General features: G+C 43.9%; 1 protein-coding gene and 1 long non-coding RNA gene across 2 annotated transcripts in view; one reads left to right on the top strand and one right to left on the bottom strand.

Moving 5' to 3' along the window:
• The window catches only part of LOC126175684 (ecdysone-inducible protein E75), a 466,380-nt gene that overhangs the window by 105,982 nt on the left and 337,656 nt on the right, over window positions 1-22,742 (top strand). The gene's annotated exons all lie outside the window — the stretch shown is intronic.
• LOC126175685 (uncharacterized) overlaps window positions 1-22,742 on the bottom strand; it is a 165,312-nt gene that overhangs the window by 8,394 nt on the left and 134,176 nt on the right. The window lies entirely within an intron of this gene.

Here is a 22,742-nt window from a genome sequence, read left to right as displayed (position 1 = left end):
CCTCCTTTGCTGATGGACTACATTTTCTAAGGACTCTCCCAATGAATCTCAACCTGGCACCCGCCCTACCAACAATTAATTTTATATGATCATTTCACTTCAAATCGTTCCGTACGCCTACTCCCAGATATTTTACGGAAGTAACTGCTACCAGTGTTTGTTCCGCTATCATATATTCATACAATAAAGAATCCTTCTTTCTATGTATTCGCAATACATTACATTTTTCTGTGTTAAGTGTCAGTTGCCACTCCCTGCACCAAGTGCCTGTACGTTGCAGATCTTCCTGCATTTCGCTGCAATTTTCTAATGCTGCAACTTTTCTGTATACTACAGCATCATCCGCGAAAAGCCGCATGGAACTTCCGACACTATCTGCTTGGTCATTTATATATATTGTGAAAAGCAATGGTCCACAACACTCCCCTGTGGCACGCCAGAGGTTACTTTAACGTCTGTTATCGTCTCTCCATTGCATACAGTGTTCTGTTTGCTAAAAACTCTTCAATCCAGCCACACAGCTGGTCTACTATTCCGTAGGCTCTTACTTTGTTTATCAGGCGACAGCGCGGAACTGTATCGAACGCCTTCCGGAAGTTAAGGAAAATGGCATCTACCTAGGAGCCTGTATCTAATATTTTCTGGGTCTCATGAACAAATAAAGCGAGTTGGGTCACACACGATCGCTGTTTCCGGAATCCACGTTGGTTCTTACAGAGTAGATTCTGGGTTTCCAGAAATGACTTGATGCGCGAGCGAAAAAATGTTCTAAAATTCTACAACAGATCGATGTCAGAGATACAAGCCTATAGGTTTGCGCATCTGGTCGACCACCCTTCTCGAAAACTGGAACTACCTGTGCTCTTTTCCAATCATTTGGAACCTTCCGTTCCTCTAGAGACTTGCGGTACACGTCTGCTAGAAGGGGGGCAAATTCGTTCGCGTACTCTGTGTAGAATCGAATTGGTATCCCGTCAGGTCCAGTGGACTTTCCTCTGTTGAGTGATTTCAGTTGATTTTCTATTCCTTGGACACTTATTTCGATGTCAGCCATTTTATCGTTCGTGCGAGGGTTTAGAGAAGGAACTACAGTGCGGTCTTCCTCTGTGGAACAGCTTTGGAAAAAGGTGTTTAGTATTTCAACTTTACGCGTTTAATCCTCTGTTTCAATTCCATTATCATCCCAGATTGTCCGAATATGCTGCTTCGACCCTCTTACTGAATTAACGTTAAACCAGAACTTCCTAGGATTTTCTGTCAAGTCGGTACATAGAATTTTACTTTCGAATTCACTGAACGCTTCACGCATAGTCCTCCTTACGCTGACTTTGACATCGTTTAGCTTCTGTTTGTCTGAGAGGTTTTCGCTGTGTTTGAATTTGCAGTGAAGCTCTCTTTGTTTTCGCAGTAGTTTACTAACTTTGTTGTTGAACCACGGTGGGTTTTTCCCGTCCCTCACAGTTTTACTCGGCACGTACCTGTCTAAAACGCATTTTACGATTGCCTTGAACACTCGACATTGTCAGTGTCGAACAAGAATTTTCGTTTTGATCTGTTAGGTAGTCTGAAATCTGCCTCCTATCACTCTTGCTAAACAGATAAAACTTCGCCGCGCGGGATTAGCCGAGCGGTCTGAGGGCGCTGCAGTCATGGATCGTGCAGCTTGTCCCGGCGGAGGTTCGAGTTCTCCCTCGGACATGGGTGTGTGTGTTTGTCCTTAGGATGATTTAGGTTAAATAGTATGTAAGCTTAGGGACTAATGACCTTAGCAGTTAAGTCCCATACGATTTCACACACATTCATTCAGGTAAACCTTCCTCCCTTTTTTTATATTCCTATTTACTTCCATATTGAATCAGAAGACTGATGAAAACAAAAAAGGAAAACTCCCATTGTCCTTGAAGATGATGCATGTAATCTGCCCCTGTGTCTGCAGAAAAACGTTAGGCTCGTTCATGTAGGCGTGCAGCGAAGCCAGGTACGATTCCGCCGTGACAGAGGGGCATAGGCTGATGACGGTTAACGGAGGATGGAGTAGACTCGGGGTGCAAGCTGCAGTGAGCTCATTTACAACGACGGCGGCTGCAGAGAGCTGCGACGTCCGTTGGGCTGGACCAGGCGCAGGCGACACGAGGCGACACCGGCGGCTCCTGCAGAGGCGGCCGGCGAGGCCCGTCGCAGCTGCCGCCGCGGGGTCAGGGGTCACGCGGGTGACCGGTGTCGCCGCAGCCGCCGCGGTCACCCTCTCGTCCTCTGGCCGCTGACCGCTGGCCGCTGGTCAGTTCCCATGACCCGCGCGGCCTCTGCCCGTCTGACAGCTGCGAATCCCAGTTTTTTGTGGTTATTATTTCACATGGCAGCAAGGTCTGCTACTCTAGGGAGGCGGGAAAGGGGGGCGGGGTGAGGAAGATGACACAGGGGACTCACACATGACGATGACGTCACGGTAGCCGGTAACGTGGACGCCAGCCACATCTTGCATGGCTGTCCTCAGCAGCTGCTTTCCGTTAACGGGAGGTTTGGATGCTGCAACTCTGCAGCGAAATGTCGTTGGTCGAAGGGGCGAGCCGAGTTGGACTGGCGTGCAGAACGGCTACGTACCACGTCCAACGTCGTCCACTCGGTCTGGCTACTGGAATAGTGGGAGCAGCTCTACGTCTTGACCATTGTAATTATCCGGGCTGTTATGCTATGGTCGGTTGATGAATTTTGTCTCAATTCCCAACGTTTCGTCCCCGTCTGCCGGAGACATCTTCAAGGGTATCTGTAGCTCGATGAAAGGTCCAACACACCTGCTGGCTCGCTACTGACTGCCGCTAAATTTCGTGTCCGCGCGCTCCCGCGCTCTACGTCTGCACCTTATTGTACCTGACGGAGGAATAAACACGACTGTCGCATACTTGTTTTATTGTGGAGAAGAGGCCCTTCACTTCCAAGGAAAGACGAATGAGAATTTGGGTATTACACCGGGACTGGTCTTCGTGCTGACCTTTTGTTTCTATATTTGTACAGTTATTTTATCTGGCAACGTTAAGACGAATATAGAATACTAGTACGTTGCTAAGAAGTACGATGCAATACTCCTTCGGACATACATGGTACTCGCAGTGATTCGTGCACGGATAGCCGAAGGAAATGCAATCCGAAAACAAAGGAAGTAGGTTACAGTACACTTGTTCGCCCACTGTTTGAATACTGCTCAGCAGTGTGGGATTCGTGCAGATAGGGTTGATATAAGAGATAGAGGAGAGCCAACGGAGAGCAGCGCGCTTCGTTACAGGATCATTTAGTAATCGCGAAAGCGTTACGGAGATGATACATAAACTCCAGTGGAAGACTCTGCAGGAGAGACGCTCAGTAGCTCGATACGGGCTTTTGTTGAAGTTTAGAGAACATACCTTCACCGAGGAGTCAAGCAGTATATTGCTCCCTCCTATGTATATATCGCGAAGAGACCATGAGAATAAAATCAGAGAGATTAGAACCCACACAGAGGCATACTGACAATCCTTCTTTCCACGAACAATACGAGACTGGAATAGAAGGGAGAACTGATAGAGGTACTCAAGGTACCCTCCGCCACACACCGTCAGGTGGCTTGCGGTGTATAGATGTAGATGTAGAGGGTGACCGCTCGCGTAAAGCGGATAATCCCGTTTCGAGCCCCAGTTCGGCACAATTTTCGTTGTCGTCAGTCCAATCGGCTGATGGTGGTTCATATTCGCAATTGCATATACATTCCTACACCCAAGATTAACATTTACAATCTGTCTCACATCCGACCAAGCTTCCTTAGAACTCCTTATTTAACGGTATCATTACAATGTGCGTGAGAAAAATGTAATAATGCTGAAAATTAGTTAGTCTGATAAGAGACTAAATGAGGAGATTCTCTGTAGACTCGGTGAGGAAAAAAGTTTGTGAAAAACACGTACAAGAAGAAGGGACAGGATGATAGTAAACGTGTTACGACATCATGGAAAAACTCTCAGAGTAATACAGACAGCTCTACAAGGTAAAAACGGAAGTGAACACATAACACTGAGGTCGTAGGTTCCAAGTGCTACTCTGAGGGAAATCGTGCAGGTCGCATCAAACCAGAGGACTGATGAGACACACACAAAAATGTTAATGGAATGACCACAAGTATTCCACTTACGTTAGTCTAATTAGAGTAGTGTTAAATACGTTCCTGCCAACGGCATCGGTGCAGTGGTAACATCGGTTCCCGTCAGATCACCAAATTCAGGCGCTATCGTGCTCGGCTAACACTTGGATGAGTGACGAGCCAGATCCGCCGAGCGCTGTTAGCAAGCGAGGTGTACTCAACCATTGTAAGAGCAACTGAGTAGCTGCTTGATTGAGAAGTAGCGGCTCTGGCCACGAAAACTGACGACAGTCGGAAGAGCCGTGTGCTGACCACATGTCCCTGCCATATCCGCATCCAGCGACGTCTAGCAGATAAGGACGACACGGTGGTCGGTCGGTACCGTTGGACATACCGAGCTCTTTTTGGAAGAAGTAAATACATTTCTCATAAGACTGTCGTCAGTTGACAGCAGCCGTATAGTAAGAGTAAGCCATAGCCGCAATCTTGCATTAATTAATTCTGGATAAGAATTTGTTAATTTGGGGAATAATGAAAAATGATACAGTAAACGTAGCAGAAGAGGTCGAGGAAAGGAAGAAACAAACAGAGATGCGGAAAATTCGGCCCTTCAATGCACTATCTTCAGGCCTTAGTTGATGCTGAAGGGGTTGCACCATCCATATATACGATGCATCAGTTGCCAACAACTGGTTTCGGAGACTACCTCTAACTGTGATGTCGTCTCTACAACCATCAAGTTTCTCTCTGTATGTAATGTCCTAGATTCAATATAAAACATTTTTTCAGTCTAACATAACATTAATTTACTCTTCCTCCCCCCCCCCCCCCCCAAATAAATGCAATGTCTTTGTATCATTGCACTGCAGTATCTTTGACTCTCACGTACTCTGTAAACTGTGTATTTGTTTTCGTATGCTGTAAATCTAAACGTGTGGTGCGTATTGAAAATTCGTTTTGTGACTGAACGAAAGTGGCTTTCAACGCAATGCAACTTTTGTAACTATGAAAATATAAACATCCTTGAAAATGCATTTCATTGCAAGAAAACTACCAAAAGAATTGCATCAGATGGACATTTCGCGTAAGATGCATTCCAGCACAAATATATAGCACAACCATTTGGCTACAAGTTTGTAATTGCCAATGATTGTTTATCCTAATGCAACCCCAGAAACCAACGTATAATTTTATTTCGATGAGAGCATGAAAAAATCGTCAGGTGACGAATTGTGAAAAATTCGAAACCGATAACGGTACTTCTGAATAAAATAACCTAAACCCAATTTGTGGCAGCTTGCTGTACACTATCATCAATTTATTAGTTATTTTAGTGCTTCATAATGATGCGCATTGACACCTAAAAGGGGTTTAATCAAACTGACACATACGTGGAACTCAAATCAGGCCTATCTCGCATTTATCTTGTAGGCAGTTTTTTGCCACAGATATGTGAATAAAATGGGAAACGATGTAAGTTACGCGTAGTTGCCGATAAGATGCTGGACGTTGTACTGCAGCTATGGAAAGACGCTAGGTATTTGATATGCGATGAAAGGCACTCAGGAGTGTGATAAGCAACTAAGGTTTGTTGAAATAAAATACTATCGTTCCTTCCGATTTGGCTGTAGGCATATGTCCATTCTTACCGGATTTCGGAATCGTTTAGTAAGCATCTCTTTCTCTATAAGACAACAGACTGAAAATCCCTTTTAGCTTAACCCGCTCTCGAATAGTGCGAAGTGTATACTTCTGTATTAACTAAGTTGTATCACGTAGAGATGGGGTTTTAAATGTTTATGATACACCTTGTGTAATGTTTATATGTTGAAAAAAAGAGTGCTAGTATAGCACATACGTCCCTTTCCCCTCCACGCCCCCCCCTCTCCCTCTACGCGGCCCGTTACCCCTGCATTAATCCTTTCTCCCCCACCCCTACCCCCTACTGTCCTCTAACCCCCTCTCAGCTCCTGTCTTCTTTGAAGTCATGCCTACATATGTGTCAGATAGTTAGTGCTACGTTTAATTCCACTGTAACACATCACTTTGTGTGATGACTACAGGTATGATAAATGGAAAATTATTAATTATTTTTATATTAGGTAATTGGTTCCTTAATGTGCTTTAATTCTACGAAGGTGTCTTATACACAGCAATTATCATAGGTTTGAATATGATTATATAGGTCGAAACAGGTCATTTTATAAATGACGTGCAACCGCGGTGGCAAATAGATTGTTGTTAAACGACCATTGTTACATTTGCGAACATTATTACACACAGTGCTTTGATAATGATGTGCAAATGTTTTGCTGCTTAATTTCACGTATTATTTATTATTTTGACAATATTACAGCTTTGTAGGCAATAATTAAAAGTGTATCATATGTAATGTAGTAAATATGCAGCTGCAGGATAGTGATACCTGCCACTGTTCGGGACAGATCGTGATGTGTCAGAACTGGTTTCGCACTCACGAAGGTCCACTTTTAATCATGTCGATAAAAGTTTTCCGTGATTTTATATTCATATATAAATAAAACGGAATTAAAATATTTATTTTCCGCTGTGAAAACATTAGCACCTGACTTCCGCAACTATTCCGTTACATTGGATGCAACAAAGAGAAACGATGATCGGGTCTCTAGTAGCTATGATAAAACAATGAATAGTGAGAAGGATTTCGGATAACTATCATCTCACTGCCGCATTGTTAATAACTGCAGAGCTCAGTGTGTAGGTAAGTCCGTAACTCGTTGTGTGTTGTTGGGTTACAATGTCTATTAATACGGCGGGCTCTTATTTTACGGGGTAGCTCGATGCTAAAAGATAATTTAAGTCAGGTCATACCGATAAAGAATTCAATAAAGGGCTAGTTCTCTGTCTATAATGATCTCGACGTCGACGGTTCATTGAGCGACAAGCTTCTCTTCTTCCCCCTAGTTTGTCCACAAACATTCAGAAACTTCTTGATATATTATAAATGTGCGCCCTTTGCAGAGAACTCGTGTTGAATTCAGGAAGTGTGAAATACTGTCGGACGAGCCTGTGAGAGAAGTCACGTATTGTGCTGAACAGTTCAGTCGGTAATAATACTGAATTCGAAAGCCAAGTTTCTGAATTTAGCACTCACTCTGACGGATAATCAGTTAAAAAGTGTAGACGATGCTCCGCAGTAAAAATGTCACTGTAAAAACTGTATCGCTGAAGGCAACATCTTACCACAGAAATGATTATGCATCGATTGTCGCAGATCAGTGCAACAAAAGTGTAGGTTTTACTTCTGAAAGCAACATATAGCCGATATGTTCTGGACTCTTTCATTTCGAAGCACCTTCGCGGATTGGGTAACAATATGACCATGGTAGTCTTGCTATGGCGCTTAGTACATGTAACATTCCTAGTTATTAAATAAACCGAGTGTGTCATGTGCATTCTACTGTTGAATTTTTTCTCTTATCAAACTAGGAGTGTCATGATATCAAGCCACTGGCAGAATAACCAGACGTTGCTCTATTCTCTGTTACCGATTGTCTTGACACTTGGGTGGTTTTCGCAACAGGGAGAAGTAGTATACTTTCTTGTCCACTTCGCTACAGAATTATAGTAACATACTTCGTGAAAAATTGTATATAATTCCACTTGATGTTGTCAGAATTAGTTGAACTATTGCTAAAACAATAAGATGACAGATGTAGATTACATCATAATGAGTAGTTGCATTCTTCTTCTTTGGCGCTTCAGTTTTTCATGGTCGTTGGCCACGTCAAAAATTTTGTTCCACGTATCCCCTCTGCTTTTCGCCGGTTTTAAATATTTGCTCTACCAAAGCTTGCTTTCTGTTATGTATGAAAGCTACTATTTGTTACAAATGGTGTTCCTAGAATAAGACAAGAGGATAAACAATACAGGTAGTTGAAAAATGGTGTGATACGTATTGGGTTTTGAGACCGTCTGTGCCGCTATATTGGCTGAATACTTGGCGACGATTGCAGGGGTCTTGCAAACCTTTCTTAAAACACGAATGTCTTATTTCCATAATTAGTAATGATTTCATCTCTTTCTATTACGTCGCAAATAGGTTTGGTTAGTCGCAAGGAGTGACAAAAATAACGAGAGATTAATGTATTCAGTCAGTCACTGACGCAAGATCAACACACTCCCGGCAAGTTCTTGTCTCCGATGAAACGCCGCTCGCGCAGCATGAGAGTTAATTTGCAAATTTTTCAAGACGAAAACATAGTCAACCCACCCATCCACCTCCGACTGCGAATGTGAATTGTTTTCTGCATTTAACACTCATTTACAGCAAGAACTATTGAAACTTTTGGTAACATTTTCGGAAAGCAGTGATCTTGTAATCTATAAAAAAATCAGTGAAAAAAACAGTCTACCTCGCGCTGGTACTTTATTAAAATGACTGGTTTCGGCCTATACGTAGACCATCTTAGGCAGCACAATCAGCTGACGTTGACTACGCGTACAACAGCCAGTTGGCCTCAGACGCTGAAACTGCAGTCAACTAACTGTTGCACGCATCGTCAATTTCAGCTGATGTTGCTGTCTGAAGATGGCCTAGGTACAGGCCGTAACGGTCATTTTAATAAAGTACCATCGCAATCTAGACTGGTTTTACTAAGATGTTTTGAGCCTACTTCTACACCACTGAAAGTGAATTCGACATTTACCAGTGTTCAAGACAGAAAACGCAGCAACCTCTGAGCAGAGGCTTGCTTCGACAGACGCTGCTTCTATCTGTGAACTTTCTCTGTGCGGTTTCTATGGCCATACATGTGCACCGCTGCGTAAACAGCCACACTTCCCGAGATAATTAGCTCGTCTCACTTAAAACGTGAGAGCACTCATGTTGCCGACCGAACAAGGCAACCCGGGCTCGTTTGTAACGTGCTCTATACGTATGTTTTAGAGCGAACACATTTTATGCATTACAGTTTGCGGCTGGTTTAAATAGTGGACTCTGAACTTTGCCCTTCATTCGTCATAACTACATGATGTCTGTTCTCTCTTCTCTTGTGTTTCTAGTTGCTCATTATACTTCGTTTTTTCTGTTATTTCTGGTAAGGTGCCTCTAGTCGACGCACTCGTTGTACATAATGCTAAGGTCTCTGTAGTTTGAAACACATTATCTGATATATATTAAATGTGCTCGGTGCATTTTTCGTTAATTCTTTATAAAAATGTGAGCATTCGATTATATCCATCATTGTCTTCTCCAGGACAACGACAATCTGTCAAAGTACTAACAAAATCATATAGAAGTCAGTGATCCGGTAACACTCTCATACCACATCACTAATGTCCACGCGATTCTGTTACTTCTCCTACAGTTGCGTTCGTGATGAAGGCAGTCTGAATGTTATTGTAAGTTCGAATTTTTTATAGAGAATTACACCGAGAACTTTGTGGTTATCGTCATTTGATACATTCAGCAGCTCTGTTGAGAAAATATTCAAGTTTGCTGGTGATCGTGTGTGATAGCTGAAAAAAAAATGTGGTCTTAAATATTCAACAATTGGCTTTATGTCGTAGCTGAATTGCTTTTAAATATAAGTAAAAAACGAAAGTGACAAAAAACTTAAGAACTGAACTTCAGTGCTGCCAAATTAAAATGGATGGCTGAAGTAATCCGAAGAAAGCCCGGTGTTAAAATATGGTATAAAAAACAGGAACGAGTTTACGAAATTTGAAGCAGCAAAATTTAGAAGTGAAAAGTGGGATGTGGTAGAGTAGTAATAAATCAGTGTAAGTCAGAAAGTGTCTTTTTATGGAAGACAAGAAATTCATAGCAAAGAATTGTTAGGCAGAATGAAGGATGGAAGAAATATGTGTTAAACAGTTACGATACACACGACCTATTAACTTTGCAGTGTTATAACGGAGGGAAAGAATGTATGAGGAGGCAATCATTGAATTATGTAACAAAGCTTACTGCAGACTTTGGGGATGTGTGGGAGATGGGAGCGAGGGGAGTGTGGATGTGTGAGGGGGGATGGAGGGGTAAAGGGGGGTAGAGGCAGTTAGTATACAAGGTACCAGGAGATGAGTGAATGGGTACCAGTTATAAAAAATTTGAAATGTTTTCAACCTAGCAGTATACGATATACTTTTGTGCTGACCGAATTTACCTTGTCTCTAGTCGCACAGGAGTAAGAGAGATGTCTTGGAATATATCGTGAACCTCGTAATTACAAGGACCTGTGTTAGAAGCCGTTTCTGGTCACCTTTATATCGGTGCTACATGTTTCAATCTTCTCAAGCCAATTTTCCGATTATCCTCTAAACGGTTGCGACAGATTTTTCTGTTTGCTCGGTATGGTTCAAGTGGCTCTGAGCACTATGGGACTTAACATCTATGGTCATCAGTCCCCTAGAACTTAGAACTACTTAAACCTAACTAACCTAAGGACAGCACACAACACCCAGCCATCACGAGGCAGAGAAAATCCCTGACCCCGCCGGGAATCGAACCCGGGAACCCGGGCGTGGGAAGCGAGAACGCTACCGCACGACCACGAGATGCGGGCGTTTGCTCGGTATCTATGAAACGTTAAACACTGCGATCTGGCAACTATTTTGGTGATAATATCGAGAAACATGATCGGCATCAGCATTTACGTAGATATTCTATTTATCGATCGAATACAAACATATACTCAGGCAGACCGCAGTCGTCCACGTGTTCATATGGTTCAAATGGCTCTAAGAACTATGGACTTAACCTCTGTGGTCATCAGTCCCCTAGACCTAGAACTACTTAAACCTAACTAACCTAAGAACATTACACATATCCATGCCCGAGACAGGATTCGAACCTGCGACCGTAGCAGCAGCGCGGTTCCGGACTGAAGCGCCTAGAACCTCTCGGCCACAACGACCGGCACCACGTATTCAATGAGGTGCGAATAATGTATGCATATGAACCCAGTGTATGTAATTATCTTTATCTACGATTTCACCCAATCGAGAACTTCAGAATCGGACATTGTCTTCGAAGATGAACTTTGACTTTCTCTCATGGAAGTTGAATTTTTGCATTCTTTCTCGGTCTTTTTTCTGTGTCAAGTTAAAGGTAAGAATTCATTTGCTATGATTTGCTGAAGTATTTTAACCCTCAGAATATTAATGTCGTACATCTAAAAAAATGTGTTTTTTCTTCCTTACTGTGCGTGTTTTATAACCATTGATAAAGGGACTCTGCAGTGTGTGTCGTGTGGGTTATAACTAGATAGTTGATTCAATCTGCAAACAAATGACCACAGATGCCTGGAACTTTGTTCGCCAGCCACGTGCAAATAATGTCATTCATCTGCCCAACTTGTACGCTTGCTGTAGTAGCGGTATAAATCTGTGTCATCAGTAACATCTGTTCGTCAAACCGGCGATTTTGAGGGTGTAGAGGAATTCCTTTAAGAACAAAAGAAGTCGTGAAAAGAGATGACGCGACGTATCTTGAAGAATGGACGGAGACTGTATGTGACGGCCGCTGCGCTTGCGCTTCAGGTGGATACTTTGCGCGTTCTTTGCAACGAGAGGAAAGACGGGCAGGGAAAAGCGAGGAAGAAATTGCTCAGCCCGTGCTGCTGCTGCTTGCGCGAGCGAAATGAAAATTGAGGGAAAGGGGGGCGGCAGGGGTGGAGGGAGTCGCTGTACCTGCTGTGGCAGAGCTGCAACTTCCAGGGAAACAAGCTGCAGCGCTGACACGTGTCCGACCCTAATGACGGACCGGGGCGGGGGCCGCAGCTGCTGCCGCGTCCGATACCGCCACCTACGCTCCACAGCGGCGTTGCTATAGCAACTCCTAGATGTGCAGCCCGCAGTTCGAAACAAGTAATATACATCACGCTCTGCCCACTGGCGACGTACATGTATAGTTGACTCTAATTATACAAGGATATTTTTATTAGTGATACACCGATTGAAATGCAATATTTTATTTTCCTCTTTGTGTCTACATATACATTTACGAGATTACCCTGCAATTTACGCTTTAATTCTTGTCAGAGTGTTCATACAACCAGCTTCAGACGATAGATCAAATTTCATCCAGCCATTCAGATACAAGTTTTCCGTGATTTTCCTAAATCGCTCCAGGCAAATGCACGGGTGGTTCCTTTGAAAGGGCGTGGCCGCATTCCTTCGCCCTCCTTTTGTAAACAAGCTTGAGTTCCATCTCTAATGACCTCGCTGTCTAGCTTCCTTCCTCCACTCTCGAATAGCACACGGGAAAAATGAACTCCTAAAGCTTTCCGTATAAGCTCTGATTTTACTTTAGTGATCATTTTTCTCTGTATAGGCCGGCCGTAGTGGCCGAGCGGTTCTAGGCGCTACAGTCTGGAACCGCGCGACCGCTACAGTCGCAGGTTCGAATCCTGCCTCGGGCATGGATGTGTGTGATGTCCTTAGGTTAGTTAGGTTTAAGTAGTTCTAAGTTCTAGGGGACTGATGACCTCAGAAGTTGAGTCCCATAGTGCTCAGAGCCATTTGAACCATTTTTTCTCTGTATAGGTGGTAGTCAAACAAGTATTTTGGATGGAGGAAGTTGATAATGCAACTTTCGTGAAAAGATCTCGCCACTAAGAGAAACGCTTTTTTTTTCAATGACTGCCACCCCAACTCTCGTCTTTTATCCGTGACACGTCAACCCGAGAAGATTTTATCGTCGCGATTTGCCGAGAAAGCCTGGATTCTCATACTCTCTGTCTTAGTTCACCGTAATACGAAACGAGCCGCCTTTCTTCGAACTTTCTACATTCTTCATGGATCGTATTTGTTAAGGATCCTACACCGCGCAGCAGTACCCCGTCCGGACAAGCGTAGTGTAGGCAATCTTTTTCTTTAGTAGATTTTTTGCGCCTCCTAATGTTCTGCCGGGAATTATTATCTTTGATTCGCCTTCCTCTATTCATTTTTTATGTGATTGTTCCAATCTGTTGTTCGTAATTCGATTCGAATTTGTGTGATTTATCGTGTGATTTTTTTAGTACTCATATGGGGGGGCCTCAAACTTTTTATTGGCTAGGGTCACTTCCTACTTTTCTCTTTTCTCAGAAGGTCAGCATGTCATTTGACCACAATATGTTCAGTTTCTGCGTATGTTAATATCTTTGCTTCCAATCCGAATAAAGTAACATGTTCATATAATTCGAGACCCTAAGCTTAAATTTGAAACTTTTTCTTTCATACAGAAAATGATTATTTCGTTGACAAATGAAGGTGATAAACTGTATGAGATGTAACATTTTCCCGCTGTCACTCCCCCTCCCCCCTCCCCTCCGCCCACAAATTAAGGAAAGGGAAAAATGTTTATCGATTACTACATTTCCGCTGTTCCAGCAGTAAAAATCAGTATCAACTATGACGTTATAATTTACAATTTCTTTGAATTTTCTCCCCCTGAGAAATAAGAAAGAGTGATCCGTTTTACTTGGCAAAAAACTTTCTGAAGCCAAGATTGCATAACAACAACGACTCTGCAGTTTTTTTTGTTTTTTTTTTTTGTGTGTAAAGTTTCTACTAACACATGCCTCGCACGCTTTTCTGTTTCAAAACCCCGTATCATCTAAAATATCCAACAATCCGTTTATGATCTCTAAATATGCCCTTAACTGCCCCGTCCTGTGTAGCGACATCATAGTTTAACGTGATGTTCGACTTCGCTTCTTTACATCTACACCTGCAACTATTCTAGATAAATCTTGATCATTTTGATCTCCGCACTGATCCTTGTTAATAGTAATAGGACTAGTATTAGCTGACGTGTATTATTTCGCTACCGGTTTCGTTCAAAAGAACATCGTCTAGCTACACTGCCAGCAATGTTCACAACAAATCGTCACTTAGTCGTGCTAATACCATGACTTCAGGGATTTAGTTTCCTTACGTAATGTTGAAGGCAAATCCTGGAGCATGACGATCATGTAAACGCTCTGTCGACCGCTTGGCAGAGGCACGGGGAGCAGTGAGTGCATGCAACTTGGCGTGCTGTATACACTAGACGACTAGACTTTCCACACACTGTGCCAAGTTGACTGCGCTCACTGCTCGAAATGCTTCGGCCGGGCGGTCGTCGGAGTGTTTAAATGATCGTCATACTCCAGAATTTTCCTTCAACATTACGTAACAAAACTAGATTTCGCAAGACGTGCTACTGGTATGACTCTGTGAGAATTTGTTATGAAGACAGCTGACAGCATAACACGATGATGTTCTTTTCAACGGAGCCGCTAGTGACCTTACATGTGTACCAGTACGACCATGGTGGTTCCGTCTGCGAATGGTAAGAGCTCTAATTCCTGTGAATTTCTCTTTGTGCTCATTTCGCAAGGACTATGTTGGAGGAAGAAATGTGTTGCCCGATTGTTCCTGGAATATGCGCTCTCGGAATTTCAACTCTAAACAACAGCATAACGCGTTTCTTTTAGCGTCTGTCACTCAGATTTGTTGAGCATCTGCGTAACGCTTCCAAGCTTACTAAACAGTCACGTCACGAATTGCAGTGCTCTTCGATCTTCTCTGTCTGTTGTACTGAACCAGTCAGATAAAAGCCAGACTGAAACTTCCTGGCAGATTAAAACTGTCTGCCGGACCGAGACTCGAACTCGGGATCTTTGCCTTTCGCGGGCAAGTGCTCTACCAACTGAGCTACCCAAGCACGACTCACGTCCCGTCCCCACAGCTGTACTTCTGCCAGTACCTCGTCTCCTACCTTCCAAACTTTACAAAAGCTCTCCTGCGAAACTTGCAGAACTAGCACTCCTGAAAGAAAGGATGGGATTTACCAATGCAGAAAAAGCCGACATGTTCATGGTGTATGGAGAGTGTAGGAAGAATGTAGTTCGATCCTGTGCGGTGTATGCTGCAAGATATCCCAATAAAAGTCAACTATCTCCGCAGTTATTTATCAAACTTTTCAAGTAGATACGTAAAAGTAGTAATGTAACATCTAGACATCGCAACAGAACGAAACAGGTGGCAGAAGAGGGGGGAAATTAAAGTTCTTGTTGCTGTTGCAGCGGATCCGCACGTTAGCTCCCGCGCAATCGCACGAGAGAGTGGCATGAGTCAAGCGTGTCCTACACTTTCTCCATCGATATAGGTTCCACCCCTATCACATCTCTCCCCAATAAGAGCTGCATGGAAACGATTGTGTGAGTCGTGTTAACTTCTATACAAGCCGCACCAAGACAGGATTGTCCAGATGTATCATGTATCTCGTTTAGTGATGAAGCCAGACCTACCAGTCAGACCAGGTAAACCGGCGAAACACGCACAATTGGGGTTTTGAAAATCCCCGTTGATTTCCTCATGTGAAATGTCAGTGTCCGTGGAGTGTAAATGTGTGGTGTGGGATAGTGAATCATGAGCACATAGACCCGTTTCTCGTAGACATAACAATGAACGCGCATAAGTATCGCAGCCTCGTAACAGACCAATTTCCCCGGATGCTGGGACACGTTGCTCTGCAGACCAGAGTAACCTGTGGTACCAAAATGATGCCTGCCCAGCCCATAGTGTACGAAGTATCACAGTAAGTTTTCACAAATTGTTTCCAAATCGTTGGATTGGACGCAGAGGAGCTATACCTTGGCTGCCCGTTCCCCCGATTTAACGCCTGGAGACATTTGTCTGTGGCGAAGGCTGAGAGACGCTATCTACAAGGACATACTAACTACACCAGACTATAAGCAGCGATGTATTAACGTAGCCTGCTGAGACATCTCCGCTGAAATGCTAGCACGTGTGCAGCAGTCGTTCCATACCAGACTGAAAGCCTGTATTCCCGCTGCCAGTGGTCATTTTGAACACAACCTGTGCTGGTCGATTGTCTCGCTACTGACTAGAATCGACATTAGTAGTGTATGCACTCGTTTCGTTTCTTAGTGTGCGCTACCACAGGTATTGTGCAATTATCGGTGTGGGAACTTTTCAAAATACAGTATCTCGTAAACGATTTGCACTAGAATCCTGCAACAAACACTACTGACGTTCTCATTTACCCTACTTAAAGTTTTTAATGTCAGTAGGCACTGTCCCATTTATAAAGTGTATGTCTACACAAAAAATACACTCCTAAGTATTACTACAATCTGTGTATTGGCTAACAATACGAGCCCATGACTACCAGTCCATTCTTTGAACACCAAACATCATTTCTGCAATATTTGCGGTGCAAGTTTTAGGTGATTCACCTTTAAAAAAAATCTTTATTTCAATAACAATAGCAATTATACATGTTAACCCACCTCCTAAGATGATTAGTAGGTCATAAAGTGATACATAAATTGGATTAAAATGCAGCTTTTACTATTACAGTTATGTTAGTGACCTACAGTTTAAACTACTACAGTGTGTTAGTTTTCTACAACAATGGGCAGTTTGATCTAACCTACTTGTTAATTAACTAATCTAGAATGACTATTACCTGCAGCGTCACAGTAAAGTACAAACCCACTTAGAATAGCCAGGCTCCACGAGCTAAGCCCGAGGAGCATGCCCCTGGCTCTGGGCTGGCCAAGGTTAGCATTCGCTACAATTTCCTAAATTAATGTCCTAAATCTAAGTCCTACAAAAAACTAACTTAACCTACGTCCTATCCGGTACTTTTGTCGTAATCGGTGGTGTTGACCCCCCCCTCCCCCCCCCCCCCTCTTGTACCGTATGTGGCGGTTTTCAACTATGATGGAAGTCGGCCGTTCCACGCACAGGCGGTATGGGAATGGGATCTGGTCTCAATCGGTTTGATCTATGAGTTGATACCTATTCTTGGTCCCTCAGGTATTCTGCTAACACTTTCCGTGATACACCATCCGCCAATGCATTCAAAATGTGAAAAGTGTCTTCTTGTCCGAGTAGGTGGTATGTGTCGTTGTTCGGAAGTCTGTCTCGGAGTGTTGTCGCGACACCTTATTAAAACTGTATCGGCGATACTGGGTTATCTGGTAAGCGCGATAGCGTTACGTAGCAGACTGTGCAAGAGAGGCGCTCTGCATCGCGGTGTAGCTTGCTGCCCAGTTTTCGACAGGGTGCGTTTCTGGATGAGATATCGATTATATTGGTTCAAATGGCTCTGAGCACTATGGGACTCAACATCTTAGGTCATAAGTCCCCTGGAACTTAGAACTACTTAAACCTAACTAACCTAAGGACATCACACACACCCATGCCCGAGGCAGGATTCGAACCTGCGACCGTAGCAGTCCCGCGGTTCCGGACTGCAGCGCCAGAACCGCTCGGTCACCGCGGCCGGCGATTATATTGCTTCCGCCTACTTATACCTCCCAAGGAGATCACGAATGTGAATTAGAGAGATTCGAGCGCGCACGGAGGCTTTCCGGCAGTCGTTCTTCCCGCGAACCATACGCGACTGGAAAAGGAAAGGGAGGTAATGACAGTGGCACGTAAAGTGCCCTCCGTCACACACCGTTGGGTGGCTTACGGAGTATCAATGTAGATGTAGATGACATTCTCTTTACATCAGTCGAATTGACCTCGCCCTAAATGCGCCTCGTGTAGCAGCGGAAGAAGAAGAAAACGAAGGAGCGAGTGTCCCATTTGTGCCCTCTACTGTTTCTCCTCGTTCGCCAGCTACCGGAGACAGGACGTACATGTGAGGGAGTTGGTCCTCCCGGCACGCACGGCGGCCATAGGCCTGGCCTCCATTGAGTCTGCGCTCCCTGGCAGGCGGTGGCAGGGGCGGCAGTAGCCACGTATTTATAGCGCCGGCCGCAGCCTTCGCAGCGCCGTAATCCCGCTTCTGGAGCGCCGCTCGCCTCTGCCTCGTTTCTCTTCTCGCTTTTTCGCCGCCACGACAGCCGACGGTCGCGCTGGCTTCGGCCTTCTGTGCCGAAGGCAAACGTCAGAGTCGCCACGCGCTCGCCTGCAGGCGAAACAGATCTGACCTGGCAGCGATTCAAATACAGGCCGGCCATCCCTGTTTAAGATTTCCGTGGTTTTCCAGTATCACTTCAGGCAAATACCTGAGCCGTTCCCGAGACGACGCTCTATATATACCTTCAAAACGGGCAACACCTTTAACCCGCACTGACACAGACTCAGATTCATTTATTTTAAGATGATTCCTAGTCCTGAGAACGAAAGGCATTGACGACATATAATATGATTTACACATATCTCTATTCTAGAGCCGGCCGCGGTGGCCGTGCGGTTCTAGGCGCTTCAGTCCGGAACCGCGGGACTGCTACGGTCTCAGGTTCGAATCCTGCCTCGGGCATGGATGTGTGTGATGTCCTTAGGTTAGTTAGCTTTAAGTAGTTCTAAGTTCTAGGGGACTGATGACCTAAGATGTAAGTCCCATAGTGCTCAGAGGCATTTGAACCAATCTATTGTAGACCTCTGTGATCTGAAATGTTCGATAAGCAATGACGTCACTGCTGTTGAACGCAAGGTTCGGTCTTGGGTCCTCTGCTTTTCTTAATATATATTAATGACTTGCCATTATATATGCACGAAGATGCAAAGCTGCTACTTTTTGCCGACGACTCAAGTATAGTGAAACGTCCCCTTAGAAAAATTATTGAATGTCTGTGCTGATAAACCTCTTATTTGATTTTCAAACAGCTGTGCAGAACTGAACGTACTCAGACATTTCGCTCTTTACCTATTCTGATCAGCACTAAACTGACACACAATATTTTTAGCGCAACGCAATCTGACTGAAAAATCCCTACAAAAGAATGACCTGACTAACAATAACCTATACCTTTCATGAATCACTTACCTCACAAAAATCTTCGTTACTCGAACTACTGCAATACAGCGAGCGCCACTACTGCCAGCTAAATAAAAGATTCAGACTACTGAAGGCACTAACTACTGATAGGCATAGTTAGCAAATGAAAGATTTTCATACAGAACAAACAATGTATTTACCTTAATAGTGTTCAAAAGTTATAATATATATAGCAGTTCATGATATCCAGTCTTAAAAATTTCGTTTCTCTGACTGACACACGTCCAGATCATCCGCTCTCAAAACTCCGCCATTTCTCTCCCACATCCACCACTGTTGGCGGCTCACCTCCAACTGCGCAACGCTACGCGCTGTTAACATCCAACTGCCCAACACTACAATAGCGACTATTTCAACAATGCCCACCAGCCACAGACTGCACACAGCACAGTCAGTGATTTTCATACAGAGCGCTACGTGGCGTTGCCGATATAAAGACCTAAACATCCTACTTACAATAGCTATCACACCCAACAGACAAGAATTAACTGGTGAAATTGTAAACGATGTTTTTCAGAAAATCATTAAGTGGTTCTCTGCAAATGGGCTCTCATTAAACTTTGACAAAACACAGTATATATAGTTCCACACAGTAAATGGAATGACACCATTAATAAATATAGATGTAGATAAAAAAATCGGTAGCTAAGGTATAATATTCAAAATTTCTAGGTGTATGCATTGATGAGGGGTTGAACTGGAAAAAACACACTGAGGATCTGCTGAAACGTTTGAGTTCAGCTAGTTTTGCTATTAGGGTCATTGCAAATTTTGGCGATGTACATCTCAGTAAATTAGCTTACCACGCCTATTCTCATTCTCTGCTTTCGTATGGCATCATATTCTGCGGTAACTCATCATTGAGTAAAAAGAGTGTTAATTTGCACAAAAGCGTGTAATCAGAATAATTGCTGGAGCTCTTCCAAGATCATCCTGCAGACACTTATTTAAAGAGCTAGAGATCTTCACTGTAGCTTCACAATATATATATTCACTTATGAAATTTGTTATTAACAATCCGAACGAATTCAAAAGTAATAGCAGTGTACATGGCTACAACACTAGCAGAAAGGATGATCTTCACTACTCTAGGTTAAATCTAACTTTGGCTCAGAAGGGGGTAAATTATGCTGCCACAAAAGTCTTTGGTCACTTTCCTAATAGCATCAAAAGTCTGACAGATAGCCATACAACGTTTAAAAGGAAATTAAAAGAATTTCCTGAATGGCAACTCCTTCTACTCATTAGATGAATTTTTCGATATAGTAAGAATGTGATTTCCCCAACCCCCACAAAAAAAATTAAAAATATTAAGTATCATGTAATATTTTGTGTAAAGTAATATCTTGTATAGACACCTTTTATTAACCTGACACGTTCCACATCATTACAAAGTGTTCATGATCTATGGAATAAGTACTAGTCTAATCTAATCTAATCTAACTAGTCCCCACAATTCGACTCCCATAAATGGTAGTCAAAGTGATTTTAATAGACTTATGCCACACAACAGCCTGCTGTCGACAAACGTTTCTAATCTGTACTGCTTTTAGAGTCCTTAACTGTGTTCTCTGATGAGAACCAGCAAGCTTTCTGTTGTGTCGTCCGAACAAGACACAGCCAGGGCAAAAGCACCACAGACGCAAAGATGTGAGCTGGTGCGAGTGGCATAGAGAGTGCGTGAGTTTCCCAGGGCCATTGGCAGCGATGAGGATGAACATATCGACTTCGCCTCGGCCAGCTGCTGACCGAGTACAATCCGCCAATGACTGGACAACAACGGAAAGAAGCCTACTCGAAAGATAGAAGAGCAGCTCTCGCCCAGTTGGTTATAGATCATCGTCCAGGGCTGACTTAGACAGGGAATGTTGTTCAGTGAACTCTCAGAAGGGAATAGACAGTTGCTGTAAATTGCATTTGCTATGTAATGTGATCATTTGCACTTAGCCTTTGACTGTTTTTTTGTGTTATATTACACTCAGTGTTGCAGCCTCAATCATTCAACAAGTCACAAAGATAAGTAAACCTTTTTAACTCACTTGTGTGACTTTGTTATTAATTTGTTGAAGTGTTGTCCTTCGTTCTCCTGTCGTGTAACCTGACACTGTGTAGGAGTGGCAGGGGGGAATTGTCTGTACTGCCCCAGAAGCCGTTTCACAATCGCACGAACTGGGCCTCTGCAGCGGTAGCGACGAGGCGTTTACAAAACTGGCAACGAGGCTTTACAAAACTTTCGAACACAAGTTTGAGGAATTTCACGATCCCTAAAAAGAGGGTTTTTCCTCAAGAAAACGACGCACATATCGTATTATCTACACGTACAATACAGTCCCAAAGATAACTGGAGTCAGAAACAGGATGAACTACCCCCTAAGTAAGAAAACTTATGCACGGTCCAGTCATATCAATGTGACCACCGCCTATGATCGATGACAACGTTCAACAACCACTCACAGACGGGACGTAGCAACAGTAGCCGTGGAGAGTATGTGAAGCGTGTCGAGGGGCTCGGAAACAGTGCATTCGTTATCGTAATGTGGGAACGAAGCGATTTAGCTGACGTCCAAACGGACATGATGATCATTGGCTTTCAAGTCAAGGGTGGGAGCGTTTCCAAAACGCTTAAGTTTGAAAGCTGTTCGCGTTCCACCACGTTTAAAGTATACCTCGCATGGAAAAATAGAGCTATGCAAAAGCGGCACCGAGGCAAATGTGTGCACCAAAAAATCAAATGGTTCAAATGGCTCTAAGCACTATGGGACTTCACATCTGAGGTCATCAGTCCCCCAGACTTATAACTACTTAAAGCTAACTAACCTGAGGACAGCACACACATCCATGCCCGAGGCTGGATTCTAACCTGCGACCGTAGCAGTCGCGTGGTTTCGGACTGAAGGGCCTACAACCGCTCGGCGACAGCGGTCGGCTAAATGTGATGCACCGCAGGCCATAGATAACAGTAGTGTTCGACGGCTGCGGTGATGTGTAGGGGCGAAGAGACGTGCAACAGTTGACCAACTGAACGCCCTGACGGACCAAGGAGCTGGTAACAGTGTCTCCTCAACGATCGATCAGTGAACGCTGCTGCGTATGGGCCTCTGCAGCAGGCCCCTGCTCACGCTCCCACTCTGAGTGCTGTTCATTGGCAGTGAAGGCTGGACGTCCATTGATTGGCGACTGGTAGCCTTCGCAGATGAATAACGTTTATGGCCATTGATTTATGCGGTCATGCAACAGTCACTGGAACGATCCAGGTCGGAAGAGGTGGCGCTGTGATCTGGGGAATGTTTCTTTGGCATTCCCTGGGTGATTTCGCTGTTCTGGAAGGCACACTGGATCAATAGAACTGTGAAACTATCTCCTTCGGAACCATGTACACCCCTACATGCAATTTGTTTTTCTTCAGCACGATGGTACCTACTAGCAAGGCAATGCAACGTTTCACACGTGTACACTTGCGTGGTTCTAAGAGCACAAGGATGAGTTTACCATACTCCCCCCGCCACCAAATTCGCCAGAAAACCAATCGCGAATCTCTGCGACCACCTCGACAGGGCTGTTCCCACCATAGAGTAAATATCTCTGGAGTGAGCATTTCGTTCTGCGCATGTTGTCAACATTCAACCAGGATTGTCAAGTGTTTTCGGGACTTCGCTGTGCGTGTGTGCTTTCTGCAGCGTTTGAAGTTTATAATGTCAAGAGTTTTTGTTGTGTTTCACCGTTTGTTGATAGTGTAATAGCGATGGTGAATTACTGTTGTTGCTACGGATGCAAAGAAAAATATGTGAAAGGAGGGATAGTAACTTTTCATGGGTACATACCATGTAGCTCTAATTATAGTTATCATATTAGTAAGAGACACTG

This window comes from Schistocerca cancellata, chromosome 3 (genome assembly GCF_023864275.1).
Source record: "Schistocerca cancellata isolate TAMUIC-IGC-003103 chromosome 3, iqSchCanc2.1, whole genome shotgun sequence".
Taxonomy (NCBI): domain Eukaryota; kingdom Metazoa; phylum Arthropoda; class Insecta; order Orthoptera; family Acrididae; genus Schistocerca; species Schistocerca cancellata.
The sequence above is the reverse complement of the archived record's forward strand: the minus strand, read 5'-3'. Positions and strand labels throughout refer to the sequence as shown.